General features: G+C 33.7%; 1 protein-coding gene across 1 annotated transcript in view; it reads right to left on the bottom strand.

Annotated features, from left to right (window-relative positions):
* VWC2L (von Willebrand factor C domain containing 2 like) overlaps positions 1–14,890 on the bottom strand; it is a 155,844-nt gene that overhangs the window by 140,084 nt on the left and 870 nt on the right. The window lies entirely within an intron of this gene.

Here is a 14,890-nt window from a genome sequence, read left to right as displayed (position 1 = left end):
CTGCTTCCCACTAGCTATCTGTTTTACATTTGGGAGTGTATATATATCCATGCCACTCTCTCACTTTGTCCCAGCTTACCCTGCCCCCTCCCCATGTCCTCAAGTCCATTCTCTATGTCTGCATCTTTATTAATAGGATATATTCTAAGTGCCAAGTTTTAGCACAGTAACTATATCGATGGCTTTCCTTCTGTCCAGGTGATAGTGGGCCTTGGACCCACGTGGCACTCCATTTCTTTGATAACGGGCAAAAATTTTCAGAGAGAACATAGCACAGACTGCTTTTCCAAAAACTTCTTATTAAACAACTATTTTAAATCTGATCTCTACCAAGGAAATGTTTCTGCTTTAAGAAGCACTCTTCTCTTAGAGATAATTTATGGCATAAATTTCATCACTTTATGGAACAAATCTCATTACTTTCAGACTCTATGAGAAATTTGGAAGACTCTATTTCAAAGTTGCTGATGTCTGTCAGAAATCTCACTGTTCAGTTCATTAAAATATACATTAAATTACAGAGTACAAGAGTATTTAACATCCACTGCCAATCCTGTAGCCAGTAACTTGCATGTGGCAGATGTCACCTAATAATCAATGGGTCCAATGGATTTTAACCAAAATTCACAATCATCTGAAATAAGACCCATTGTGTCACTGATTAAAATGCTCCCCATTGTCCTATGTCTAATGGGATTGCAGTGACCTCTTCAGTGATCTGTCCTATTGATTGGAGCATATTTGAAACACTGAGGTTTTAAGTCTAATCAATTTATGGACATAGAGCTGGAACTTCTTTATGAATTTCAATACTGCTGAAGCAAATAAAAAAACAGATACATAGATTTTTTTTATAATCACCTCCATTGGTCAGCAGATGTGTATGATTGTATCATTTGAGTAACAAGTTAAGTAGTAGATATTCTTTATGAGAAGTTGGTATTTTGATAATATATGCTGGAATATTATTTCTATGGTGTCTGTCAAAAACTACTTCATGCTTGTTGAAAACACAAACATTTTAGTCAAGCAATTGTAAAGAGTGCACATAGCTTTGCCCATGTAGATACAGTAAACTAGGTAGGTAATAAACTAAAATTCAGAAATGATACAAATTTTAAAAATTATTTATTCAGCATATTTATTAAATGTGTATTTACACAAAATAATGTATATAAGGTATACTAAGATGAACTCCATAGCTAGCCTTCCCTCAATAAATAGCAATAGTGATAATCTAGATGTCTATAAAAATAAGTTTTGAGTTTTTAAATCAATTGATTATTTATAAGAATAACTGATGGTACTATTATAATGGAAGACAGAATTATTAAATTTAATCCTTCTACTCATTTGCATTTACTCTGAGCTAATGTAAAACACAAGAATATTGCAAAAACAGTTGATGAAATAACCAGTCTAAAATTATTGTCAAGTATGGAAAGTTTACTCATTCTTGAAAACTCATCATTATAGTTGCAACACAACAATGACATTATATTAATGGGTTTTTTTTTCTCTAAAATATTTTCTTCTAAAAATTATTTAAATATATTTTGGCATTTGTTTTAAGGATAGGCAACCCTACAATTATATATTGCCTATTCTGATAAACTGATGGTATATAGAACCATTTTTTTAATCTGAGTATTTTCAAGGAGTTTTATGACAATAAAACATAGCTTTTTCTGAAAAATGAAGACCAGCATAGAGAAAAATAAAATATAGATAAGGAGAAGGTAAGCAAAAACCACTCTTCAGTTGCAATCACAGATGTATTTTTTTAAGTAGGCAAATGCACACTTAAGAAGAAATATCAGTGTGTATTTAAGAGGAAAATAAAGGATGTTTTAGTTGCCTCTAGGATCTTCAAAGGAGAACCCAAAGGTGTAGACAAAGGCTAGCAGATTCAAGATAAAGATTTTGATAAAGTACTGATATCACACCTATACTTGTGAAATAGCCTAGAAAAGCAGCAGTCTCTAGTTCTTCACTGATACTCTGGATTGACAATTGCTTTTAGTACAAAGGTCTTTGACAAGGAACTGAGTATTTCAAGTAGAGCCTGTATGTCTCCATGCTAAGGATGTTCCATTTATTACACATTTATGCAACAAGGGAAAAGTGAGCAACTGTATAACTTCAAAACTTTCCTGTTGACACTGTGAAGGACAACTGTTGATATCAGTTAAAAGCCTATCATCTACAACAGCATTAAAATAAGGTCATGTGTGGGTGGGGGAGAATACATCACCGTGAGAATTCTACAGTGTGAAAGTTCACGTAAGAGACAAATACAATCAGTTCTATTCTACAGGAAACACTGAGCGAAGGTGATAACAGAGAGGGCCATAAACTCTAGCCTTCTAGCCTTGCGTGGATGATACTGAGTTCACAGCTTTTCAGGGTCTGCGGGATGGGAGTTATAGGCACTCCTATACAAAAATCCATTTGTATTGGGAATGCCAATCAGATTATTACTTAACAAATCTTTCCTTCATTTTCCATTTACTAGTAATATTCTTTTCCATGTTATAAATAGAGTAATTAAAAATTAATAAAGTGCTTTATAATTGCTAATATTAAAATATTTTCATTTTAAGTCCAAACAGCAATTTCCTACTATATTTTATACTACACTATTTGATGCTTAATTCATAGCTTACACCTTATTCCACAAAAATAGATTGGGATGGCTTATGGGCAATAATATGAAAGAACATTGTAATTGAAAATTACAGTATTGAAATTGAAAAAATCTTGAGTAATTTCTTGATAAACTTTCTGACTTTAGTGTGTATCTTTTGTGCAAGTAAAGCAGAAGCAGTCAAAACTTTGTAGCCATGTATAAAAATTGTTAGTGCTACGGACCAATGGAATTCAGCTATTGGAAAATGTGGAGTAGGCACATTTGGAGCTCAAGTCCTGCCATCAAACACTGTTGTATTACCTTGACAGGTTATTTAAACCCACTTGACACTGGTTTTTCTTATTTGTAAGATGGAGTTAATAATAACATAATATTAAGGGAGCTCTAATTTTCCTCATTGGATTCTTATGAGACAAAAAGGAAATAATGTAATATTTGAAGGAGGTTGTAAATTATGCAGCATTGGGTAAATGACTGTCATTGTCATCGTAGCTTTCAACTTGACCAGTGTTTTTTTGTTTTTTTTTAAATTTTAATTTCCCTTTGTTCATTTTCAGTGGCTGTGTATTTCTCCCACTGTATATTGATCATAAATTATTTTTATTACATTATCACATAATCATTTCCAATACGAATTATTTGAGATATTAAGTTTGTAAAGAATATATATTTTAGTTTTGAGAGCAATCTGTGTTGCATCTCTAAAATGTAGCAATGTTTGCACTCAGATTGTGTTTAGACTAAGAATGACATTGGACAACATTTTTTCGATAGTTTATTAGATTCTTATTTACAGTGATGAAACTTCAATCTTTAATCAGAGTCTTGCCAAAAACAGATTTGCAACAGGGTAACTTGAGCTCTCATTTTTTGGAGTCCTGATTAAAGTATCTTCTACTTTCAATGTGAAAGGCCTAGAGTCTCATTAACAAAAGGAAAATTCTCTGTGATTGTCCTGTTTCTCCCTAAGGAAGCTTTCTAAATCTCAGCAGTCAAAGGTTTGCTATTTTAGCAGACTTTTATTTTTAATGTTGGGAAAAAATTAAAGTTAGACTGAACAATTTTAATTTTTTCTCTGTCCTATTTAACATACAGTGAAAATAAGTGGAGTTTCAGGGAGCTGGGCTGTCCTCTTCTCATACAGAAATAGGACTGAATTTGGTAACCACTGGGAGTTTCTACAATGACTGTGGTATTTCTAAGGCTGCAAAAAAGCACTTTCAAGGCCCACGTTTTCTTTGTTGTTGCTTTTAATTTGTGTTTTCCTGATGCAGAAATTTAAAATGAAAACAATAACTAAATTTGCAATATTTGCAATATTCCTGGTCAATCCTTACTGCATTCAGAATGTAGGTTTTTTTTTTTTTTTTTAAATAAATAGTAATGCACCTTAGATGCAACCTTCTTTATTGCCATGGGAGTTTTTTAAGTGAAGCCAATTGAGCCATGTAAAACATGGAGCAGGCAAAGAATTTCCTAATTTTCAAATTTCCAAATTTCCTAATTTGCTAATTTTCATGTTAGCAGTGTACTACATTTCCGTCAGAAAGATATGAGACTTAACATGAAATATTTCAGAGTTATAATTGAACAGGTATTTCAGAATATAGGATGTGCACACTCAAATGAAAAATAAGCCATCTCTATCACATTTCTTTCATAATGTCCACAGTATACTCATGGAATCTGGGCAGGTGTAATAGAGCATTAGAATTAGAGTCAGAAGCGTCCCTTCTTGTTTATAACATGAGAATAAAAATATCTTAGAACTAAATCATTCAACGAAGGAACAAAGATGCAAAATATTTCATAAAATTGTCAACAATTATTTGTATTTCCCTCAGGCACAAATCTGGTTGTGTCACTTCCCTGACTCAAGCCATGTAGTAATTTTCTACTTGGTCCAGGCTTTGCCCCAAGCTCCTGAACCTGGCATCCACATTGTGAGTGGGTGCCACACTCCCTTCTCTCTCTTATCTCTCACTTTTTATCCTCTCTATACCCTCTGCTCTGGCCACTTGGGTTAACTCACTTTTCTCTGAACGTGCTTTTCCATTGACTTTTGCCAATTTTCCTGTTTTGTCTAAGATGTTTTCAGTGCACTGAAATCCTCACTCCTAGGATCTTCCTAAGCTCTTCAGACTGAATTATTTCTTTCTTCATATGAGTTCCTAGAGCAATCAGCCCACGCCATCTGCTATTAGTGGTACCTGTGTTATTCATTTTGATAGACTAGGCGTACCTTGAGGGTCTTATACATTTTTTTACACCCCCCACCAAGACCTATCGCCTCTCTACATGTCAGAGACACTTAGGACATCTAATGGAATCAAACCATGGATTATATAAGTTGACTTGAAAAGATGTTAGTGAACTTAATAAGTGAGCAGACAATATACATATTTTCATTTATTAATATAATAAGAAATATATCTATTATATTACACTAAATGAAAAATACCTACTTGTCACACTGTCAAAGGAGAGCAGATGGGATATCAAAATATGACATTTTAATCATCTTTGCTTATCTATTTCATCCGAGAATTCTCAGTAAGTGGAAAGTTATTCAATTATTATATATCAATGCAAAGAGCAAAGCCGTACTCCTTGGAGACAAATGTGCAAAGAGACTTAACACGTCTGCTGTTAAGTATGTATAATATACTTAAAATAGGCAAATTTAGATGCCTTTGAAGATTTACACACGTAGAAAGACATCCCCGAGACCACCTACAAATGAAGTAAAACCTATACCTAACAGTACCCAAAGAATTTGTAACTTTGAAGAATGCGGGTTACATGAAAGTACAATTTGAGGGAAGTAGAAAGGGAGGGAAGAAGAAGAATTTGATCCTAGATCAGAAGTTGGCAAACTTTTTCTACAGAAAACCAGACAGTAAATATTTTTGACCTATTTGGGTCATATAATCTCTGGAGCAACTACTCAGGGCTGGATTGCAGCCTGAAAGCCACTATGCACAATACATAATGAATAAGCATTGCTATTTTCCAATAAAACTGTACTTATAAAAACAGGTGGTGAGCTGAATTTGGCTAATGGATTGTAGTGTGCTGATCCCTGTCTTAGATTTTTGGTTATATGTAACTGGCATCATCATTATTATTTTGAATAAGTCATTGTCCATTTAAATTGTTTTATGTAACACAAATTAATAAATTACCGTAAATAACCACATTAACTGCAATTTTGGAAACTTTAAAAAGGACCAGGCAATAAAAGATAAGCTGAGATATATAGATTTTTATCATTAACTGCCCATCAGAGTCAGATAAAGGAATAAAGGATGATCTTGGTCATTAACAAAATACTTCTTAAACTGTTTCATTGAACACTTATGAACTTTAAGATGTTAATAGATGTTCAGAGAAAAAGTATTCTGCTGTTACATAAATCTGTGAAATACTGGACTTAAATACAGGTAAGTAGTAATAGTAGTAAAAATGTCAGATAACTTTTATGAATCCCTTATTGTGTTCCAAGTAGTTTTTACTATTATCTCTATTTTAGAGATGTCTGCACTAAGACATAAGAGGTAAAGTAATGTGTGCCTGGGTCACTTAGCTGGTAAGTGGTAGAACCTACTGTAAAATACAGTTTTCACCATACTGTTGAGCTCTTAGCTGTTGAACTGTGTACATACTGACTCTCAAAGCTTTAAAAAATGTTCAAGCACTGTTAGTATATATTAATATATACATTCAAGCAGTGCACATTTCCAAGAGATAGTAAAGGACGCATCATTTCTCAAATTTACTTGCCCATGAAAAAAAATAAAAAATCCTTACTAAAATTCCAGCTGATCATTAGAATAATCTGGGAAACTTTAGAAAAATATAAATTTAAATCATTTCAGTTGGCATTGAAGAGAAAGAGGTCAAGGGATGTGAATTTTTGCAGCATTCTTGCCTTAGATGATACTGATCATATGCCAGTTTAGGGATATCCCTTTGTTCTAATGCCAAGCAACTAGAGATTTTTGTACACTCCATCCATTTTTCATACTCCATTCCTGTCATGTAGTGAGAGGTGGGAGTTTGCAGAGTGAAAAAATTCAAGAACACAGGTCCTCAGTTCCTAAAATCAACTATATGGCAAGAGCAGCTAATTTAGTTCCTTTGTTACTTCCTAGTATAAAGTAGTCTCCGTGAAAATAAATAAGCAGTGTTTAATATATTATAATTTTATTTTGGCCTATATTGTTTGGTTTGATTATGGAATTTTTCATTTTTAGGCAAAGGATCCTCTTTTTATTAGAGCCTTTGTAAACTTAGGCTCCTTTTGCAAATTGTCCTCTATCTGTGTCAAAGACAGATTTTAGATATGGCAATATTTTATTGTTCTTGTCTACTTGTAACTCTAGGTTGTCATGGAGCTAGGTCCTGATACCACATTTCTATAGACAATTGGATGAAATAAATGTTTGCATCCAATGTATTTATTGGAAAGGAAGATGCAAGTGAGCATTAAACCTGAAGGCTTAAAATGTAGGTAAAAGACCACAGGAAAGAAATATATTTATATTGCCTTTGCAAATAGTAAGCTATGCCAGCCATTGTGGTGTTTTTACTAAGTTCTGTTGGTCTTTGTTTTATCATCTGTAAAATAAGTTCAAAGTTCTTTTCCATATCCAAAATTCTGTTGTCAGCTCTTAAGAGTAGGAAGGACTTAGATTTAAAAACAAAAACAACCCATAATGCTTGCCTTTTATAAATAGAACTTGTATAAACTCAGATACTAGAAATCCAATCCCATGCCAAGAAATAACAATCATAGTCAAGGGTCAATATTAAAACAAAATGATTTCAAAATCCCAACCAAGTAATGTTTAATTAAAAAAAAAAACACAAACTTTTGAGCAGTCAGAATTGTTAATTATAAATTGATATGCAATACTTTAATTTTCAAATTCCCAATACTATTAATTCTTCATAAGACATATGATGACATTATTGTATCCATCCTATAGATAGAAGGATTAAAATTATTTGAGTTTTGTTCATGGTCTCATGACATAATAGGGAGGAAATTAAGAGTTGTGTTCAGTGGATTTGTATCCACTTTAAACAAATTTATACAGTCATAAAATAATATCTAAAAGCTTTTTCAGGACATAAATGAATTTTTTTGTCACTTTAGTACTTTATTCACTCTTTTCGTGGTGTCATTAGATTCTTGCAAAGATGGCTTTATTGTGATGTGGTGTATGGCAGGCTGGAAGCAAGGAAATCAACACTGGTGATATGTGAGACTGAGATTACTGATGCTAATCAGAGGTGATTAATAGTCCAAAGTACAGACTCTAAAATAAGCCAGTCCCCAATTAGTAATGACTAAGGCTTGAGAAAGATCACCGGGATAAGCAAACCCACTGATCACTTCACATCGCCTCTAGTTATTTGTTTCAAGCTGTTCCTCGAAAGCTTGGCAAAATACAACTAAAAAATAGACCAATAGTTTTTTCTTGTGCTGTCCTTCATAAAACACACTGCCTGATATATAAATCAAGCTATAGGAAAACAAAACAAAACAAAAATATTGTCAGGGAGAATAAGGAGGAGTAGAAAAAGATTTTCTTAAAGTAAGAGCATTTCCCAGCTCCCTCAAATTTCACACACATACACATACAACGCATGTATGAAGCAATTTCAATTTAGACTGTATAGATTATAGATTAATACACAAAATTTGCATAAAATATGTAGACCTAATTTATGAAATAAGATATAAGAGACAGAAGAAAACATGCTTGTTAGTATCACACCATTGACTAATTACGTGTTTTGGTGAGTAAAACCACAATTAAAAATAAGCAAATTTCTGACATATTCAGAATCTTGTACAATTAAAGTTTGGAGGGGAGACTACCAGGTCCCTCTCTTTTCAGGTTCATCTTCTCACAGTATTGGAGAGTCAGTAAGGAATGGACAGCGAAGTCTACACACAGCTCATGACTGACCTCAAGTGTGAGGTAGTCACTAGCAGTGATAAGCTCTGCAAATCTCAGATGTGGCCACAGATCAAACACCAATCTCCTGGTGTGCCCTGGGAACAGAAGGCCACACACAAATCTCTGTAGTCATGCTTATCACACAGTTAACACCATTAACGGCAGCATCTTGCCATACGAAGGACAGCGATAAAAATCAGTGGGTGAGTCTATATATAACTAATCAAAGGGCCAGCTGACCATCAAGTCTCTTAAAATTTAAAGCAAGAGACTTTTTCAGACTATTTCATCCTTCAGGGGTTAACTTGGAAGCCATTTATTCCTACAATTCTAATCTCTCATTTTAAAAAGTGTTGAGGGTCATTTCCAGTTCTCATCGGGGCTTTTGAAAAATTATTTCAAAAATCTGGTCTGTTTTCTAGATTTAATGTAGTTTTGTAGAATTAAAACATGTCAAGTGAGCACAATATAAAAAGAAAGAGAAAGGTTTGAGGAACTTTATAAAGTTTTAACAAAATTGACTTCTAATCTTTGAAACTGGTCAGACATTATACAAATTGAGCAGAGGCTCCCTAGTTATTTACAAAGATGGACATCCCCCATTGAGAATTATCCACTTTGAGCGTGTTTGTTGTACAGGCTGAGGGCTGAGCTCCAGAGGACCAACTGTCATTACTGATTAAGATTACTTAATCTCTGTTATTTTGTAGCTACTTGAAAGGAGAAGCCATTCTTGAATTCACTCAAAGGCAGTTTCAATATTAACAACTACAGCATGTTCCACAAAACAAAAACTGCATTTTGCAGAGTCAGTGATTGTGGAATTAGTCTTTTCATCTTTTCAATCTCCCAACAAAGACCTCAATTATCTTTGTTGTATGAAATTATGATGTTTTCTAGGACTTTCTTTGGATGAAATCTTACAAATGCCCCTGTTTGTTCCATTAATCATTTGTTGAGAACTTGTATATCCTCTCTTGGGAAAAATATCTTTAAAAATCCCACCCATATTCTTAAAATTCACCCATTTCTCTGTTATTAAAATAAATACAGAGGGTCAAAAAATAAAAATAAAAAAATAAAAATAAAACAAAAAAAACCCTTCCAGTTGTTAGGATGAAACTTTCACTGCCTTGCCTCTCATATTTCAGCAAGACATAACACATTTGATTCCATTTGGTGGCATTAAAATACATACATACATACAATCTTCATACCTCTGGAAAGATGCATTCTGTACCCCTCTGTCCTAGTACAAACATCTTAGTTTCTGTGCCTCTCATAGAAACTGGTGCCATGGCAGATGAGTGGGTGGGGTACAATAAGTTGTATTTCTGCAAGGTGTTAACTATTAGTCCCCTCAATTGAGATTTCTTTACAGACCCCCATTTTTTCCTGTTCTTTCACCTATTTGGTTATCAGTTCCTAGAATGTGTTACTTTCCATTCTTTCTCTGTATTAAAACAAACAGACATAAAAAACAAACTCCCAGTCCTAAATTTAAAAAGCCTTTCTACTCACTTTTACAGATTTAATGTTAGATTTAATGTCCATTAATGTTAATTGGACATTAATGATGGGGGCATAGATTAATGAGAAAGTTGGGAAACCTGTCTTCCTGTGAATGTACCCATTGAAGAGCAAGTCAGTTCTAAACCTTAGTTGGCATCGACAATTTTTATGGGTGTGATGATTTGGCAGAATACTCTGATTAATTTTCTGTCCTCTTTGCTGCTTTCCTCAAGATTTAAATGTTAAATCCAAAATTCAGGGCAAAAACTAGGCAGCTTACCACAGCATGAAAACATGTTTACAAAATGTGCAAAATTAGAAAATAACCACACTGAACCTATTAAAAATAAAAACCAGAAACCTGATCAACTGTCAGTGTCTGAAATAAAACTAAAACACTACAAGTTTTAAAGTATAAAAAAATCCAAAAAGGCTAATTCTAGCTGAGTGAGAGTTATAAAAATACTGAGCAAAATAAGAAATTATTTCTCCATTTAAGAAATTCAGCATGAGATAGTTATTACAGAGCCAAAGCTGATAGAACCTACATTTCCAATCAAGTTTTTCTGTAGGAAATGCTATTGTAATTTATTATTTATACTTCTTATTTCTCAAAAAGTAGGTTCCAGTGTCATTTTGCCTGAGTACACATAAAAGAAAGATGAGAAAACCTACTATACAATGACCTTTAACTTAATACAATATTACCAGAACACTGGAAAATTTAGAGTTTTCAAAAAGGGTAGAGAGAAATCCATTTTCAAAGCTTGCATCAGTAAGTGTTGAAAAAACCCCAACGTTTATAAATAACATTATTTTTTCCATCAGGTGACACATGTATATCAATTTTTTTTTTAACCACACTAAATGTTTATTTCTTACTGCGGTATAGTTGATGTACAATGTTATAAGTTTCAGGTGTACAACATAGTGATTTACATTTAAATTTAGTGATCAGAAAAGACTGAAGTAGGGACTTCAGTATGTTTCTGTAACTGTATAGAGTGAGACCACACAACTAAAACACTGGATGGTCATTACAACACTTGGGATGGAGATGCAATCCAAGATGAGTATTGGTTAGGAAGGGGTAGGGAGAAGGAGTAGAAAGTAGAAGCAGTATGGAAATATGTGCTTTATGAACAATGCGTGTCATCTTTAGGGGTCCAAAGAGCACTCTTTACCTGAAGCTTGAATGCTTCTCTAATTAAAATGGAGAGGTCAACACATAAACAGAAAGAAATGAAGGCATTTTAAAGGAACTTTTTTTATTCCATGTGTTCAGTTATAACCTGACTCATTTTGTTCACCAAATATATTAAATGCCTGTTATGTGGTTTATATGGGGCTAGGGTTGGGAACAGAGGAGAAAAAAGAAAACACCGTCCCTAGCCTCAAAGGGTTCACTGTCCAGTGGGAGAGACAGGTCCTTTCACTTTATGTTATTGCAGTGTGACAGAGGTGGTAAAGGTGGTGAAGAGTTTATATTCTGAAGCCAGGATGCCTGGGTTTGAATCCTAGTTCTTCTACTTTAGATATGGTGTTGGGCAAGCTGCTTACACTTTGGTTGCTTCAGTTTTTCTCGTCTGTAAAACAGTGCTAATAAAGTGTAACCTCATAGTGTTATTATGAATGTGCTATAATACATATAACGGCCTTAATGGTGTCTGGCTATGATTATTGTCCTTGTTATAATGGTGTGAGACGCAGCCCAGGATACAGAAGTAGGACAGTCAGAGAGGGCTTTGCAGTTGAGATGAGATTTAAATGGAATTCTGAAGCAGTCTAGTAAGACTTATACAGGTGTGTATAAATGGTGAAAAAGTATGGGACAGCATGTGTAAGCACACAGGGAAGAGAAGTCACTGAGAGTTTGAGATACTTGGAGAGGTTGATGTGTAGAATCTAGACTATACTAGGGAATTTAGATTTTTATCCTCAAGACTGCCCTGAATGTTTTTGTCCTTTGCATGCTGGTTATCTCCACCTCCCCAGCCATTAATATCTCTTCACCTCTATTCAGTTATATACTTGGCTATAAAGTCATTCTGTTTAAAAAACATATTTAACTAGGTCATCTCTATGTATAACAACCTGCATTTTGTCCCTTGTTATTCTTTAGACTGAATCTAAATATTTTGGCCCAGTACTCAAGTTCCTCTTTCCACGTTCCAAAAATGCTAGGCAAATTTATGTCTCTCTCCTTATAATGGCATTTTAGTAAGATCCATCTTCCTATTATTCTCATCTCCCTCCTCTCCTTGCAGATTTTATTCATCCCAATCTCTGATTTTGCTCAAGCAGTTTCCTCTTTGGAACTTTAATCTCCCTGGATAAATTTTAATTTTTTAAGGCTCATCTGTGACCATCCTGAAGAAAAAGAAAGTTTGTCTGACCAAACCTCACACCATGTTGATAAGCTTCTGGCACCACAATCCCTTGGTGTTGACCTTCACAATCACACACTTTAGACTTCCTTTTCCCCACTTCTCTCTCCACGTTGTTCATGCCTTCCTTGTGGGTGGAGATTTTGCCTTCTAGATACCTTACTTTCTAATGTATGTACAGTACACCTACAGTATCTTATATATCAAAAAGCCCAATAAATGCTTGTTGGATGAATATATAACATGTAAAAATATCTTGTAATACAACCTTCTTAATAACATGCCAAGATTATTATGTGAAAGTTGCATACAGCTTTAAAGATCAGCTTACAAGAGACAAGAAACTAAATTAGAAGACAATCAGATGGCTGATATTTACTTAGGCGTACATAGTTCACATAGATAAGTAGAACATTTAAAAAAAGGTGTTGGAATTCTTTCACTTGAGTGACTTTTAAAATCGAGCTTCCGTCATAAAAATGTAGGTGAAGACATGGAGGAATGGAGAATTTAGAGTAAATCCCTGGACATTAGAGTTTAGAAGTAGTGAAACAACCATTTGTTCAATATCTATTGTGTACCAGTCATCACAAGACTGCTAACTTCATATAAATTATCTCACAAAATCTTTCCAACATCTCCTCCCATCAGAAGTAATGATCATGATGGCCATTTTGTAGCAAATGCTACTGTGGCTCCAAAATTTAAGGACTCCTTCCAAAATCTTACATCTAAGTGATGAATTTGGGATATGAATCCAGGTCTTTCTGACTCTAGAGTGCTTTGATATAGGCTTTCTTGTTTGAATATATTTAGAAATAGGTTAAATAACTTGACAATTTTGGACAGGTAACAAACTTTCTTGGTCTCAGTTCTTCATTCTTATTAATGATCTCTAAAGCTCTTAAAACTAAATCCTTGTGAAAAGGTGGCATCTGTTTTCTTTTTTAAATCACATTTATTTAAAATCAATGATATTGAAAGTCAGGGAAAAAGTTGTGCATATCAACAGATTAAATATTAACTATAGCAGGGACAGATAGTTGGAGTAAAGGAATTACTAACTTGATATGTCTTTATTGTTTGACATGGTAAAATTATTATTACCTTTGAGATAAAATAAAATCTAATAAAAACAGGGAAAACTATAGCATTTTAAGTGGTGAGCTAAGTTAAAAAATAAGTCAGTATCTTTTCTTCTTTTATATAATTTGGTAATCAATATGTAATAATCTCACATTTTATCTTGGGTACTTTTTGTTTGGGCTAGGCTATCTTAAAATGTCTTTTTGCATTCTACTCTAGATAAATATGCATGTTAGAGGAGAGTGACATGATTCTAGAACCACGTCTAGAGTCAATCACGTGTTGAGTATTTGCATTTACTGTTGTTATCCTAAGAGTAAAAGTAGCTAATATCAAAATGTGTCCAATATGTTAAAGACCAGAAAGGTATTAATAAATATATGATACTCAACTATTATTTGATGTCAATAATGGTAATTTTACTAGACTCTCAAGCCTCTTCTCAATATTGTGCAACAAGGTATCATAATGCGTGAAAAAAAAAAGTCTAGAATAACACTTATGTGTAAGAAAGTTGAATATGATAATTATCATTAAAATTTCTCTCGTGTCCTGAGGAATCTAGTTAAAATAAATGGGTTCCTTGGGTAAATTAGAACTGGGTTGAGCCCATAACTTGGAATAGACCAAATGCAATGAATTGCCAATACACAGGAAGTACTCTGATCATGATCAGTTAAAACCTTTTTCCATGTATTGACTTCTTCCACCATTTGATTCTTGTAAAGAAGGAAGCTGGGTCAGTGCTAATAACTGAACATTTCTTCTCTCAAACATAAACAGTCTCACTGAAAACTAGCTATATCTTCTTTTGCCTACAAGATTCTGAGCACCTTGTCACAGAACTTAGTTAGGTGAAATGAAAACCTTTATATCAAGCCATCAGTATGACAGAAACTCCAAGGCACAAACTGCCATTACATTTGAGGACATGTTGATATATTAATTTATACCTAAAGGGTTCATACCTGGCTGTAGGAAACACTAATTAAAACTAGCCATTAGAGAAAAGAGACTCCAATAAGAGATAAAAGTGAATTCCAAGTTACTTGAAAATATGACACAAGCATAAAAGAAAGACTAAGAAATACCATGGTACCATGGAGGCTGAAAGGCTGAAAAATTAGTCTTTTTTTTTTTTTTACTACCTTTTACAAGGGACTATGATAAAAATTCAGTTCTCTCTGGGGTCCTGTAAGTAAAAAAAAAAAAATCTAATGAGCAGAGAACAGAATGGGGACCATGCTCTACAATAAGTAAGTCCAATGTATATTCTTAATATA

Source organism: Balaenoptera musculus, chromosome 7 (genome assembly GCF_009873245.2).
Source record: "Balaenoptera musculus isolate JJ_BM4_2016_0621 chromosome 7, mBalMus1.pri.v3, whole genome shotgun sequence".
Taxonomy (NCBI): Eukaryota; Metazoa; Chordata; class Mammalia; order Artiodactyla; family Balaenopteridae; genus Balaenoptera; species Balaenoptera musculus.
This window is presented reverse-complemented; position numbering and strand designations above follow the sequence as displayed.